Source organism: Rhinopithecus bieti, unplaced genomic scaffold, assembly GCF_001698545.2.
Source record: "Rhinopithecus bieti isolate Rb0 unplaced genomic scaffold, ASM169854v2 scaffold_18053, whole genome shotgun sequence".
Lineage (NCBI taxonomy): Eukaryota > Metazoa > Chordata > Mammalia > Primates > Cercopithecidae > Rhinopithecus > Rhinopithecus bieti.
In genome coordinates this window covers 364,540-378,756 of record NW_016809032.1, presented here as the reverse complement: position 1 = coordinate 378,756, position 14,217 = coordinate 364,540, and the positions used below count along the sequence as shown (strand labels likewise).

The 14,217-nt window shown below is 43.4% G+C and overlaps 1 pseudogene; it reads right to left on the bottom strand.

Annotated features, from left to right (window-relative positions):
• Positions 1-7,992: 7,992 nt before the first annotated feature.
• Positions 7,993-8,795, bottom strand: LOC108539498 (60S ribosomal protein L7a pseudogene; annotated as a pseudogene).
• Positions 8,796-14,217: the final 5,422 nt, after the last annotated feature.

The following is a 14,217-nucleotide window of genomic DNA, read 5'->3' as shown; positions in this document are numbered from 1 at the left end:
AAGATCCCAGATGTCTATACAGATGCCAAAGTGATAAGAATTCTAAGAGGGAAAGTATATTTAAGAGTATGAAATACCGTTAAGGCCTAGTGCGGTGACTCATGCCTGTAGTCCCAGCACTTTGGGAGGCTGAGGTGGGTGGATCATGAGGTCAGGAGTTCAAGGCCAGCCTAGCCAAGATGGTGAAACCCCATCCCTACTAAAAATACAAAAATTAGCCATGGTGGCAGGGCGTGGTGGCAGGCGCTGGTAATCCCTGCTGCTCGGGAGGCTGAGACAGGAGAATCGCTTGAATCTGGATGGCAGAGGTTGCGGTGAGCCAAGATCACACCACTGTACTCCAACGGTGGTGACAGAGTGAGGCTCGGTCTCAAAAAAAAAAAAAAAAAAAAAAAAAAAAAAAAAGAAAGAAAGAAGGAAATACCGTTAGGAGACCAAGAATGATAAGAACAGGGGTTTAGCCACCCGCAAATCACTAGTGCCCTCAGACCCGCACAAATAGCTCCATCACAAAGTGGGATGTGGTGGAAAACAAAATACAAGTTGAAATGGTCACATGAACCCAGGAGAGGAAAATCATTTAGGACTGAAACAATCACGGAAAGCTTCATGTCAGAAGTAGCATTTCACTTGGGTTCTAAAGGACGGGTGATATTTTTAAAACAAAGGCCAGAGAAGTGGAGGAAGGGAGGGCACCCAGCTGACTATAGCATGAGCAAAAGGGCAATGGCAGAGATGTTTGGGGTGTGTTCACCAAGAGGTGAACAGTTCATGCTTGGTCTGACGGCTAGGGGCCAAATGTGAGTGCTGGCTAAGGAGAAGGGACTTTCTCTGTTCAATTTACAAATGAGTCAGCTGTAATCTACCGTCCCTTAGGTTATCCGCCTGAATATGTAAATAAGGGATAACTGTCACTAGAATGAAACTGACACCTAGAAAAGTGCCTCCCTATAATCTTGCCTTTCCATGTAAGGGCTCCCTGGCGTGTTTCACAGGTGAACTCTACAGCAAATGCGTTCTTCTGTCTCCTTTCAGCCTTGGTCTTTCCTCTGACCCTGAGCGGCCTGGCTTGCAGTGCTGAGGCACCTTCCGGCTGCTGAGAATTGGACTACTCTGTCGTCTTGCTGACTGCGGCAGAGGAACACCCAGGGTCTGACAATCACCTCTACGAGAGCAGCTTGGATGTTTCTCAGCTTTCACTTGACTTTATTATCCCTTCACTTACAAAATAGATATATATTTTAGAAACAGAGTCTCCCTCACTGTGTTGCCCAGGTTGGACTCAAACTTCTGGGCTCAAGTGATCCTCCCACCTCAGCCTTCCAAGTGGCTGGATTACAAGCAAGTGCCACCACATCCTGCTCATCCTGTCAGTTTTTAGCCCAGAAAGCTGGCACTAAAAGGGATGGTAGATTTGAGGGATTTTTAGATGGAAGACAATTTAGATGACTCTGCACTGTATTAAAATCAAATATCCTGCAACTTTTGTTCCTAGAAGAAACTTGTGCATCCTGAATCTCTAACCCCTGGGAGTACATTTTTTCCCCCAGCACCTTACCTAGGAATTGTTACTAGGGTTAAGGGTTCTCAGTCTTGGTGGCCAAAGGCCAACACCTGTTCATTTATCTCCTATCTTGTACTCAGTCTCCTAGGACTTTTCTGCAACTTGGACCCTGGTGGGCCAAGTGCATTTGCCCAGAGAGAAAAATTGCACAAATTAGAACTCTGGATTGATAGTTCACTTACATACCTCCACTTGGGGATCCTCAGCACAGCTTAAATAGTAATGTATTTAATGGGGGTCATCAAGGGCATTGGAGTAGGGACATGCAATGAACAGAACCGCTTTTGGAGAAGACTGCACTTGGCAGTGGTTCCCTAATAGATTTGCGAGAGCAGAGGTGGGAAATGGCAAATTGTTAGGAAACTGATAATGGGCCCAGGGAGAAAAACTTTGAACCAAAGAAACTGAGCTAGATATGGAAAGGCGGGGATGGGTTTAGAAACACTTCTTCAGAGGAGAACCATGCTTTAAAAAGGAGAAAGAAAGGGAAGGGAAGGGGAGGGGAGGGGAGGGGAGGGGAGGGAAAAAGGAAGGTGGGATTGGGGGAAGAAGGAAAGGGAGAAAGGAAAGAAGGAAAGGAGGACATGGAAATCGCTGTAGGCCAGGAACAGAATGAGGAGGTTCAGTATGATGAGGAGGGCCTGGGAAACCTGTGGCCCCCCAGGACACAGATTCTGAGCTGGCAACGGGAGCTGAGCTGAGAACAGAACTGAGCTCACTCCAGGAGCCCAGAACAGGGAGTGTGAATGTGGGGCCAGGCCTCTGCTCTTCATTAGTAACTAGAGCTGTAAGAGCTGTCCCTGACTGTGGAAAGAGGATCCTTGTCCAGAGATCCGGGAGGAAGTAGACCACGGCATGAAGGGGGACCCAGCTCTGTGCTGGGCAGCTTCTTAACTGAAGACTCCAGCTACCCATTGCAGTGCATGAGCGTCCGTCTGCTGGGGAGGGGCACTGATACACCTGCTCCACCAATAATGCCCCATCACAGTGCCCTTGAGCCAGGCTCCTCAGGAAATCTCTTGTCTGAGACTTCCCATCTCTTCACCCTACACTGAGGGGCTCCTTGTCCTGCCATTCTATCTCATTCCCCTCCATGGAACTAGGAAGAGCTTTGCTGAAGTTCCTGGAGTGTGGAGGGTTGCCTCATTTATCCCATCTCAGAGCCAGACAGTTGACACCATCAGAGTGACTGGGCCTCTTTGGTTGTGTCGACCCCTCTTTGCCATGCGTAGTACCCCCCTCCCCCCGCCTGTTATTGTGCCAGCCCCAGCAGGGCAATGCTTTGCCCCAGGAAAGGGGAAGCCTTTTCCATAGAGCTGCTTTCCAGCAAAACTTGAACCCTCCTGAGTGAAAGCCCAATGACCACGCAGCCCATGAGGGCTGGGACCCAGCATGTGGGACAGGGATTCGTGGTGTGTGCCCAGGGCCTTTGGTGCCAGAGGGAAGGGTGATGAGGCTGTAGCATTCCTGTTCCCACTCCTGGGAGAAGGACTGGGGAGGACTCCCTGTGATGGGTTTCTGAATGGCTACCAGAAACAAACAAGCACATCCTTCCACAAGCCGTGGTAATTAGAAGGGAATAATAACGATAGTGAAGTTAGTTACCTTTCTCCATTCATTCCGCAAGCATCTTTCTGAGTGTTTATTTCTGGTGCAGAGCTATTTTAGGGGCCGGGGAGAGCATGTGAGGAAGAGGAAAGGGAATTGGTCCAACCCGCCAGCTTGAGAGGGCAGAGGCTGATGGGGGATGGGCAGTATTAGTGTTTGGTCTGTGGAAGATGAAACGCAGCTCTGCTCTGTGGGCGGGTCTTTGATCTTCCAGTAACTGCTAGAGTAGCAATTAGCATCCTTAATGCTGAGGGGAGTCTCTGAGAAGCCCTTTAGCCTGCTGATCTCAGTTAGTAGATCCGGAAGTGTGGGTGCCTGTGAGAGTGTGTGTGTGTGTGTGTGTGTGTGTGTGTGTGTGTGTGTGACAGAGAGAGAGAGAGAGAGAGAGAGAGAGAGAAGGTTGATTAGATGTTTGATGTTTCTTCCACAATATAGTTTTTCATATTTGAGAATGATGTGACACTTTCCAAATAAAATTCAGTTTTGTTGTAGAAAATCTAATAATCTAAGCACTTATACTGAAAAGTCACAAAGTCCTAAATTTACAGAAAAACAGGACTCGTAAAACTTATAACACTAAGTAAAATTGTATGCTCCAGAGCCCCTTTCAGACTTCTGGTCAGGGACAAGTCTTCCTTTGTAGCCCCATGGTTCCATCAGCCCTGCGGCTGAGCTCTAGAAGCTGGCTGAATTTAAGTTTCTGCTGGGCCACTTTGTGGACCCCATTTCAGTGACTTCACCTTTTTGAACCTCAGTTTTACATCTATGAGATGGAGATAACCCGTAGCACAGGGCTAAACTCTCTCATCGGGTTCTTTCTTTTCCTTTACTGTTTTAAAAATGAGAATTAAATGAAATCATTTCTGTAAAGTACTGAGCCCACACAATAGTTGACACACAGTTGGTTTTAGTGGATTATTATTATTAGAAAAGATGAGAAATAAAGTCTTAGAAGGGAGGTATTAAAAGGGAAGCCCTTTTTTCTCTTCAACAGCTGCTGAATAGGGTGGGGAAATTGGAAGCCAAAAAATTTTAAAACTTAATTTAACTTGAAAATTTAAATAAAAAATTAGCGAGGTGTGGTGATGTGCACCTGTAGTCTCAGCTACTCAGGAGGCTGAGGCAGGAGGATAAAGAAATTAATGTTCACACCAGTACTATAATATAGACAAAATAGAAGTGCCCATGATGCATAGCTGGAGAAAGGGAAAGACCATGTCTGTGTAGGGAAGGGGGCTGGAAAAAGAGGAGGCAGGAGAGCAACACAGGGGCTGGGGGGAGAAGGGGGAAGAGAGGCATCCCCATGGGTGCCCCAACACCTAATGCTGTGCAATTTTGACCCTCAGCCCACATGCCCTCCCCTCTACCTGCCCTGCCTTGGCTGGACCCGGACAGACCAAGGAGAGGGCTGAAGCCTTTCTAGCCCTATCCAACCCAGGCCAGGAGACTTTCCCTACAGTTCACCTGCTCCCTGTGCCATTCTCATTTCCACAGCCACAGCTCTCAACCCACACTGAGCTGGGGGCCCCGCTGGCTTTCCTGAGTCCCTCCACCCATCTGCCCTAGCCCACGATGAATAGCCGCCCTGCTGCAGGACTGGTGTTCCCTCTGCTTTATTACATTGTATGTTTTAATTTAATGAATTGACTATTTTTTTAAAATGACAAAACATTTCAAACATAAAACTACCCACTGTCAACATTTAACAAATGTTAGCGTTCTGTCATATTTACTTCAGATTTTTTTTTAATTTTAATTTTAATTTTAGACAGGATCTTCCTCTGTCTCCCAGGCTGGAATGCAGTGGTGTAATCATAACTCACCGTAACTATGAACTCCTGGGCTCGAGTGATGCTCCTGCCTCAGCCTCCCGAGTAACTGGGACTACAGCTGCATGCCACCATGCCCTGTAGGATTTTTTAAAAGATATTAAAAAGTTACAGATAGAATTTGAATCTTCTCTTTGTTCCACCCCAGAGCTAACTATTCTCTTGAAGTTGGTTCTTATTTCTTTTTCATGCTTTTGAATTTTATGGCATATGTATGGATCCACAAACAATATTGCCTGTAGTGCTGTTTGGGGTAGTTAAAATGTTTGAATAAATAGTATGTTGCTGTTTTTATTCAATGGTGTGTTTTCAAGACTTATCCTATTTTGATGCTTGTGGAACTAGCTCATTCACATGTAAATCACTATGTAGTTTCCATCTAGGAATGTATCATAATTATGTTTCAGTCCCCAATTGATGAATATTTAGGTTGCTTCACTATTTTTCTATGACAGTATGACTAAAATATTCTTGTGTAGTTCTTCTTGTGCACTTGTATCATAGTATTTCTAATCTGTGTAGGGTGTACAAACTTCAACTTTCTGGGTACTACCACATTGCTCTCCAAAATGGTTACCCGTCTACCAGGACTGAATGAGAAGTCTAATTCCCTCACAACCTTGCCAATACTTAGTAATGTATGATGAACAATTTGCCACTGTTTTACTTTGCATTTCTGTGATTAGTATTGAAGGTGAGCATCTCTTTAAGTGTTTTTCAGCCTTTCAGGTTTTCATCTTCTGTGAATTGTTTGCTTGGTTTTTCTTCGGGGTTTACTTTATCCTATTTATTTGTAGGAGCTCTTCAAGCACTCTGGGCAGTGATGCTTTGTTGGTTACATGGCTATCTTAGGAACACTTGGCAAGAGCAGGGTTAATGTTCTTGATGGCAGACCTGAATTCACTAGTTGGTTCTTTTATATAACAGTGAGATATAAATTAAAACAGGGTACAAATATTAACTTAAAGATTTTTCAAGCAAGTCTTTTTTGTTTTCCAACCAAGGTAATATTAGATCAAAATAACTGTTAACTATGCTGTTTTTTCAGTTTCTGCTGCTGAAGTTACTTCTTGTATTTCAAAAGTCTGCATAGTTAAGAGCCAGCCCTCCATTCTGCCCCATCTTGAGAAAGGTGGACTCAAAGGCTGTCATTCTGTGGACATAAACTTGCAACTGTTTCCTAGTTAGGGAAGGTGTCCTAACTCCCTTTTTATAAACTAGAATAATTGGCAAAGCTGGAATGCAACTGTAACTTGTTCTTTTGTTATTAGGGACACCAAGAAATGGGCTTTTCTCTTCTCTAATAATATAAACATTATAAAGAAGCCAGCATACACCACATTTCTGAATCAAGAGTAAACTTGAAAATTACATGCTTTGTAATTTCCCTTCAGCCATCTGCCACTGCTCATGAGCCCTCATATAGCTTTATCTTGGGTCACTTCTCTTTCCACACAAAGTGGATGCTGATGTGCATTATCTCAATCTATTCATCAGAGAGATTTCCCCTCACCACTCTTCCTGAGACACTTTGAGTTGGGCTGCTTTATGGAAACATTCCATTTTCAACTTGTAACAACTTATAAAGCCACTCCACCCATGAACCAAGCTCTTGTGCCCTCTGGATTCTCTTGAGCCTGATCCCAAATATACCATTTTCATTTTACAATGGCTTGTTCAAGACCCATGCAGTTTAGGCCTTGTTGAGTCTGGCATTGTCTAGCTTCCACCAGAGCCTAGAAGCATGTCAGGAACTGCTTTTCAAATGGTCTATGGTTCTCTGCTGTAGAGTGCAGGGTCTTGCACCAGAACCCTAAATGTCTTCTATTAGCACTTGCGAGAGGCTCCACAGATTGTCTTCCTCCACCACAGATACCTCTAAGTGCTGAGAGATCTTTTCGTCATGTGGCCCAAGTGGCAAGGCTGCTCGTGCTGAAGCCTGGGCCTGCTACAGGGCCCTGCTACAGGCACTTTCAGTCTTGTTATTAAAGCTAGCAGACTTTCATGTCACCTAACAGCACCTTCAGATTCTGTTTTGACAGGGAGCAGGAAAATTAACATAGCCCTGGACAAAACTATAAATCTATATTTTTGTCTGTCCCATGCGAATACAAACTGCCTCTGATCCTCCTTCATGCCAGACCAGTGACCTCATACCACGTCCTGAAGCTGTGTTCATCTGCTCTAGCAAAGACACCACATCTGGTACAGAAGCTGCAGTTGGGGGTCCTACTTGGTTAAGTTATAGCAGTTAACCACTAAGGACCTTCATCCGTTCAATTTGTATGGGGGATAATCTATTGAATTAAAAGGGGATATATAACAAAGACTAGCACTCTTGAGTCCCCCAAGTCTTTAAGGGTGACAATAATCTCTGCCACCCCCTCCAGGGCTGATACTGTTTAGATTTTCTGTCTTGGTCAGAAAACAGTTTCAAGGGCATCTACTTGGCTTTTCCTACTTCAAGTTCTTATGTTATAAGTCAGAAAAACAAATGTGAGCTTTCTGCAACTCCTAAGTATGCCTACTCCAAATACGCATTTAGGAACCAAGGAAACGACCATGAGATGGGTCTGTGCATGTGTGAAACCTGCTGTGAGATGGCACTAGGTGAGAACTCCATTGACTATCTAACCACCATTTACCACTACTCCAATGGGAGGGCCATGGTGGTACTTTGAGTCGTTCCCTTCCCCTAATATATGTTTATCTGAGCAAGCAACCATAGGATGTCTTGGGAAAGACTGGGAGAATCAATACAGTATATTCTTGCCATGGTGGTGCAGAGCCCAACTTCTTGGAGACTCAGCTTCTCCTTTAGTCAGTGGGTTCTGGTTAGAGAACCAGTTCTGGCCTGGGCACTGAGCAGGAGATCATGTTTCTCCATTGGGCTTGCTGACCCCAGGCTTCTGCTCCTCTATTCTTTTTTTTTTTTTAAGGAAAATTTGTATTTTAATTGTTTTTATGTACAGAAAACTCAACGGTGTACATTTAACCCAGTTTAGTGGCAAGTTCTTTAGCCTCTGCCTTTTCGAGCTTGGCGATACGAGCCAAAGACTTGGGACCCAAGACATTGCCGCCCCAGTGACGGCGGATCTCATCGTATCTGTTGTTGTAATTGGTCCTGATAGCTTCCACCAGCTTAGCCAAAGCACCTTTGTCTTCCGAGTTCACTGGTGTGAAGGCGACAGTGGTGCAGGTCTTCCTGTGGTCTAGATGTCCCAGTCTTGCCTTCCCCTTGATAATGCAGTAAGGGACCCCCATTTTATGACATAGGGCAGGCAAGAAGACAACCAGCTCAATGGGATCCACATTGTGTGCAATCACCACCAGCTGAGCTTTCTTGTTCTCCACCAAGGTGGTGACGGTGTTAACTCCTGCTCGAAGGACAGGTGGTCTCTTAGTGGGGACGTCCCCTTTGCCAGCAGCTTTCTTCTTGACCCGAGCCAACAGCCTTTGCTTCTTCTCTTGCTTTGTCTCTGGTCTGTATTTGTGGGCCAGCTTAAGCAGCTGAGCAGCTGTTTGGCGGTCCAGGGCCTGTGTGAACTGGTTAATAGCAGGAGGCACTTTCAGCCGCTTATAGAGGATGGTTCTCTGCCACTGCAACCTGATATAGCGAGGCCATTTCACAAAGCGGGTGAGGTCTCTTTTGGACTGGATGTCCTGTCCAATGCCAAAATTCTTAGGTCTTTTCTCAAACAGGGGATTCACCACTTTCTTGGCCTCCTGCTTTTTCACGACAGCAGGGGCCGGAGCCACCTTCTTTCCCTTGGCCTTCTTTCCTTTTGGCATCTTGGGCAGTGGGAGGAGAGAGCTCTGCTCCTCTATTCTTAATCTCTCTCTCTCATTCTTTTTCTTTTTTTTTTTGAGATGGAGTCCTTCTCCTTGCTCTGTTGCCCAGGCTAGAGTGCAGTGGCACAATCTTGGCTAACTGCAACCTCTGCCTCCTGGGTTCAAGTGATTCTCATGCCTCAGTCTCCCGAGTAGCTGGGACTACAGGCATGCCACCATGCCTGGCTAATTTTTTAAAAAAATATTTTTGGTAGAGATGGGGTTTTACCATGTTTCCCAGACTAGTCTCGAACTCCTGAGCTCAAGTGATCCTCCTGCCTCGGCCTCCCATATTCTTGATCTCTTTTAAGTATACCTTTGTTAGTTGCCCATCTGTGTTGCCCTAAGAACACCAGGTTCCTTGAGCTATCTTCATAGACCCCTGTGGATCTATGCTGCCATTGCATCCTTGCTGTCTGTTATTGAAGTGACGCCCATCTTATGTTTGATGGTTAGATGTTGCCATTTGGCCTTTGCTCCTCTGGGATACCACTGCTTCCAATGCTTTCAGGGAGCTGAGATATGAATTGGCATCTTCTGTTTTCCAATGTCATCTACAAAGAACATGCATCTTGAGCTTTTCAGTGATTTTGGTGTTCCCTCACCAGTGCACTCTTTCTTACCTTGGAAACTAGACTGTCCTCCAGGCAGGACTGACCCCATAGTGGTCAGCCAGTAAGATTAGACCCATTCTAGCATGTCTTCTTCTCTGAGCCTTTTGATCCCTTTCTCCACAGTTTGCCACTACAGTAATCACATCTCAACTTTGTTGAATGTAAGCTATCACTTTTTCTAAGATTTTAAGAAGAATCTAAGCAGAGTATTAAAACTGTCACCTAGGGCCCTTGGGAGGATGTTAAATTTTGTTAAAGATTATGGCAGAGTGTCCTCATATCAGTAAACTCCCCCTTATTTAACTTGAGGTTTCACTCACCTTGATCTGGTACCCAGAGAATCCTCTCCTTGCATGTCCTCCTCACTCTTGCCAAACCACCCCCATTCCTGTTTTTCTTGTTAGCCAGGTCCTACAGCAATCTTGACATCATCTCTCTCCTCCCTTAGCAGGCTCTCTTCCTGCATTTTGGTTATGCTGAGATTTGATCCTAAGTATGAAGGTGGTGGCCATGGAAACAGCAGATCCTGGAGGTCAAGCTCCTGCTTCATTTGATGCCTCTAAATAGTTTTCAGGAAAGTAGTGAAGGGGGACTTTTTTTGTCAGCTCCAGAAGTTTCAGAAGAAACTGGAGATCTAAGGTTCTCATTTGAATCTACCCAAATATCTCATCCCAGCTCTCAGGATCCCTCTCATTCCCCATGGGGACCCTGACTTTGACATAGGAGACGGACCTAGGCTGAGAATTCAGTCTTCTCTGAAGTTCTGCCATTCATCTGATTAAGCCTTGTGCCCATCTTTTGGTTGTCCTCTGCCCTCTGACTGCAGGAGATTAGAGTCTCTTTAAAACCTGTTAAGAAGCCCCCTAATTCTCACACTTTGCTTTCATCTCTTGGTTAATAAATCTGAGTCTGTCATTTTCTTTCATCCTTCAATCAGTGGTACTTAGCAACAGCCACTAAATTCCACAGTCCTTTTAATAATCACTTCCCTCATCTCTCCCAATGCCTGGGACATTGCACCAGCTAGTGTGTCTGTGACCGCCCCTATTCATCCTATCCTAGTTCATTGCAGGGGAAAGTGTTAGCTGATTGCTTTCCATATTACCCTTAAAATCTATTTAAGCATTATAATCATATTTACTGTATAGACCTTTTTTGATTGTTCTATTACCTCAGTTCCTGGATCTGCATGCCCCGCTCTTCCTCACAGCAGTTTATTTCCTTCCGTAAGGGTAATACTTTACTGTGAACTCAGCTGTGATCGAGTTTTCTGTGGAAGCCTCATTTGAGCTATGTTTCCTTTATGTCTTCCTCTGCAGAGAATCTAGGATTCTTGTCTGTTCTGGACCAGTTTTGTTAAATCCTATATCGTGCTGGTATCACAGCTTAGATACCACAGACAAAGGCTCAGGTTTAGTGACAATTCACAGGTGATTCTCTTCGCCCAGTGCCCAGGAGATGCACTCTCGGGCTTACGGGAGGAGCTGGCCAGGGTCCTACCTCACAGATGGCAAAAAATAATGCTGTTCCCATGCCTCGCCTCTGAATAGCTGAAGCCTCAATTCTTCTGTTCCTCTAAAGACATTAAAATATTAACCTCAAGCCCCGAAGGCCCACGCCTGGGTCTGTTGGCTGTGTATTCCCAACACTTCTGTTCTTGCCATTTTAGGTTTTGGTGCCTGCTTCTTTCCCAGCTCCTGGAAAATTTCCTTTCTTTAGTTTGAGTTCAACTCTAGTAAGTAAATCAGTTTGCTTTATTTTATCCCACAATTTTAGGTGTTTTTAGTGGGAAAGTGGCCTGAACTTGTCAGCTCCATCTACCACATTTACTGGAAATTATACAAATTTATTTTCAGAAAGCATGCTAGTTAGTCCACGGCAGTCAGAGAGGATTTTATGGAAAAATTCAACAGATGATAACTTCAGGTATTATAGCCACAAATGCAGGGAAGTTTTTCTTTAAGCTTGGAATGGGATTTCCGTTACTCTGCAGTCAATATGTGACCATTATATTTTCCTTTATGGTGGAAGGAACCACCGTTTCTAATGGAAACAGTTGGTGTTTATATATTTCTTATTCCTAAAGGTCACAGGATCATTAATGTGACAACATTATCTTGCTAGAAGTGACTGTTCAAGCAACAGTAATATGTTGAGCCATTGCCTGGTGATTAGGAGAAACTTCAAAGTGATAAAATACAGAAAATGAATATATAAATAGAAGTAGTTGAAAATTTCCAGATAATCTTGATAAATGGAGCAAGGAAAAAAATAGGTGCATTTCACTTAGATTTCAGAGAGAGGATTTTTGGGTTGCATTTGAGTATTCAACTTAAATCTGCCTCCAGGCACTAGAAAATAGTGGAGCTGACATCTACACAGCAGATCACAATGGATTTCACTACCCTGACAGCAAGACAGAGGTCATATATATATGTAGATATATATTTTTTCTTTTCTGTCAGAGATATTCCCAGCGCATAAGGCAAGTGAAGGCACATTTTCACTCATCTGTTGGCAGATATGTCTACAGTTGCCATCCTTTCCAACCTGCTTCCTGCACATGGCATAATTAAAGGGCCCATGAGCTAAAGGCTGGACCACAATATGCCTAGAGGGGTCCAGAGAGACAGTGTAAGTCAGCAATGCTTAAAAACAGGAAGAAAAAAACTGTCATGCAAAGACACACTGAGAGCAGAGCTGTGGCTAAAATGATTGCATGTGAGGCAGGAGCTGAGGGCGGGCATCCAAGAGAACTGTATTTGATCTTCATTTTAAAATATCAGATGTGTAGTGTTAGGGTTGAGGAGCTAAAAATAGGCAGCACTCCATATAACCCACTCCCTCCAATTTCTTATAATTAATTCTCAAACAGCTTGTATTTCCCTACCATCATGCATTAAGAGGTACATTAAGGACAGTATTTGAAAATGTCCCAGAAATAAAATACAAATTTTAAGTCATAGGCTTATATGAGTAATACTGATATCTATTCTATTTTTTTTTCTTTTTGAGACGGAGTTTCACTCTTGTTGCCCAGGTCGGAGTGTAATGGCACTATCTCAGTTCACCACAACCTCCGCCTCCAGGGTTCAAACGATTCTCCTGCCTCAGCCTCCCGAGTAGCTGAAATTACAGGCGTGAGCCACCACATCCGGCTAATTTTGTATTTTTCAGTAGAGACGGGGTTTCTCCATGTTGGTCAGGCTGGTCGCGAACTCCTGACCTCAGATGATCCACCCACCTTGGCCTCCCAAAGTGCTGCGATTACATATGTCAAAGAATATTTGTCATGTCATGCTTTCAAAAAGTATTTACGTTTTTAATTTTTTTCTATTTTTTCATCTTTTAAAATTTATGCTTTCTCAGGTTGAATAAAAAAGTATTTAGATATGATATTCCAGGTACCTCTATCATGGGACATCACTAATTATAAGTAAAATACAATGAACATTTATTCGAAGGCTGTGTATATTTTGTTTGGTTTTATACACAGCATGTAAATCATGATTGCATGTGTTTAATATTTTGGCAGGAAAACTGCATATAGAGGAAAGCAATAAAAACTATGCATCACTTCATTTGTGTGTATGTATATATATATATATTTTAGTACTTTACTGCATTTCCTCCTTGTCACATTGGGTTGGTTTTAGTGGTTTGGTCTATTTTCTCTCATTCATTTTATTTTTTCTTTTCAAGTTCTCCTATATATGTTTATTTTCTATATTCCCTGGGTTTCCCATGTCTATTATTTCCACTTTTTTTTGAGCAATTTACTTGCTTTGTTTCCTCCTAATTAAGCATTGTGTTCCCATCCAAAACCTATTAATATTAAGGGTTGCTTTCTCCAAATGGTGATTCAAATAATGTGCACACTAGGATGAAAGCAACTTTAGTACAGTTTTCCACTAAGAGCAGTGCCTTCTGTATACGAACTTGGCTTCCTAAAATCTCAAGTCCCTTATTCCTCCTAGCGACCTGGCAGCACACAGGACACGTTTCTCTCTCTAAAGGGTCACAGGAAGTTCAGGCTTATTGGATCATCATCCCAAGCTTTTACTCAGGAAAAGTTTTCAAGTGTAGGGGATAGGGCTGCTAAGAGAAAAACGTACTCTTCACTGTTAACCTTTCTACCTATGGTTTTATCGTCTTAAAGCCCATATATTCTGGATTCTGGGATTTTCTCTGAAACATGCTTTAGGGTGAGCAGAGTTTTTTTACACCTCTGTATGAAAATAGCTCAGGTGAATAGGACATAAGTACTGAATGGGAGGGTGAGTGTCAAAGAGAGGAGTTGGATGACTTCAATGTTCTGACTTGGGTGGTTGAGCAGAGGGTGCAGGCATTCACAGAAGCAATAGCAAAGGATGAGCAAGTTTAAGGGAAGGATAAATAATTTAAGTTTTATTTATAGTTTCATGACACCTAATTGATATATAATGAGAAGCTCACATTTAAAATGTAAAATCTAATGGGTTTTAACATGTTTGTACGCCATGAAACCATTACCATGGTCAACATAATAAACATTTCCATCTCCTTCAAAAACTTCCTGGTGTTCCTTTATAATCCATCCCTCCATCCGTGCCCTGTCATCTCAGGGAATCATTGATCTGCTTTCTGTCACTGGATATTAGTTTGGATTTTCTAGAATTTGACATGAATGGACTACTATATGAATTACTCCTTTTTGTTTGGCTTCTCCCATTCAGCATAATTATTTTGAATCTATCCTTGTTGTGTATCAATAGTTCACTTCCTTTTATTG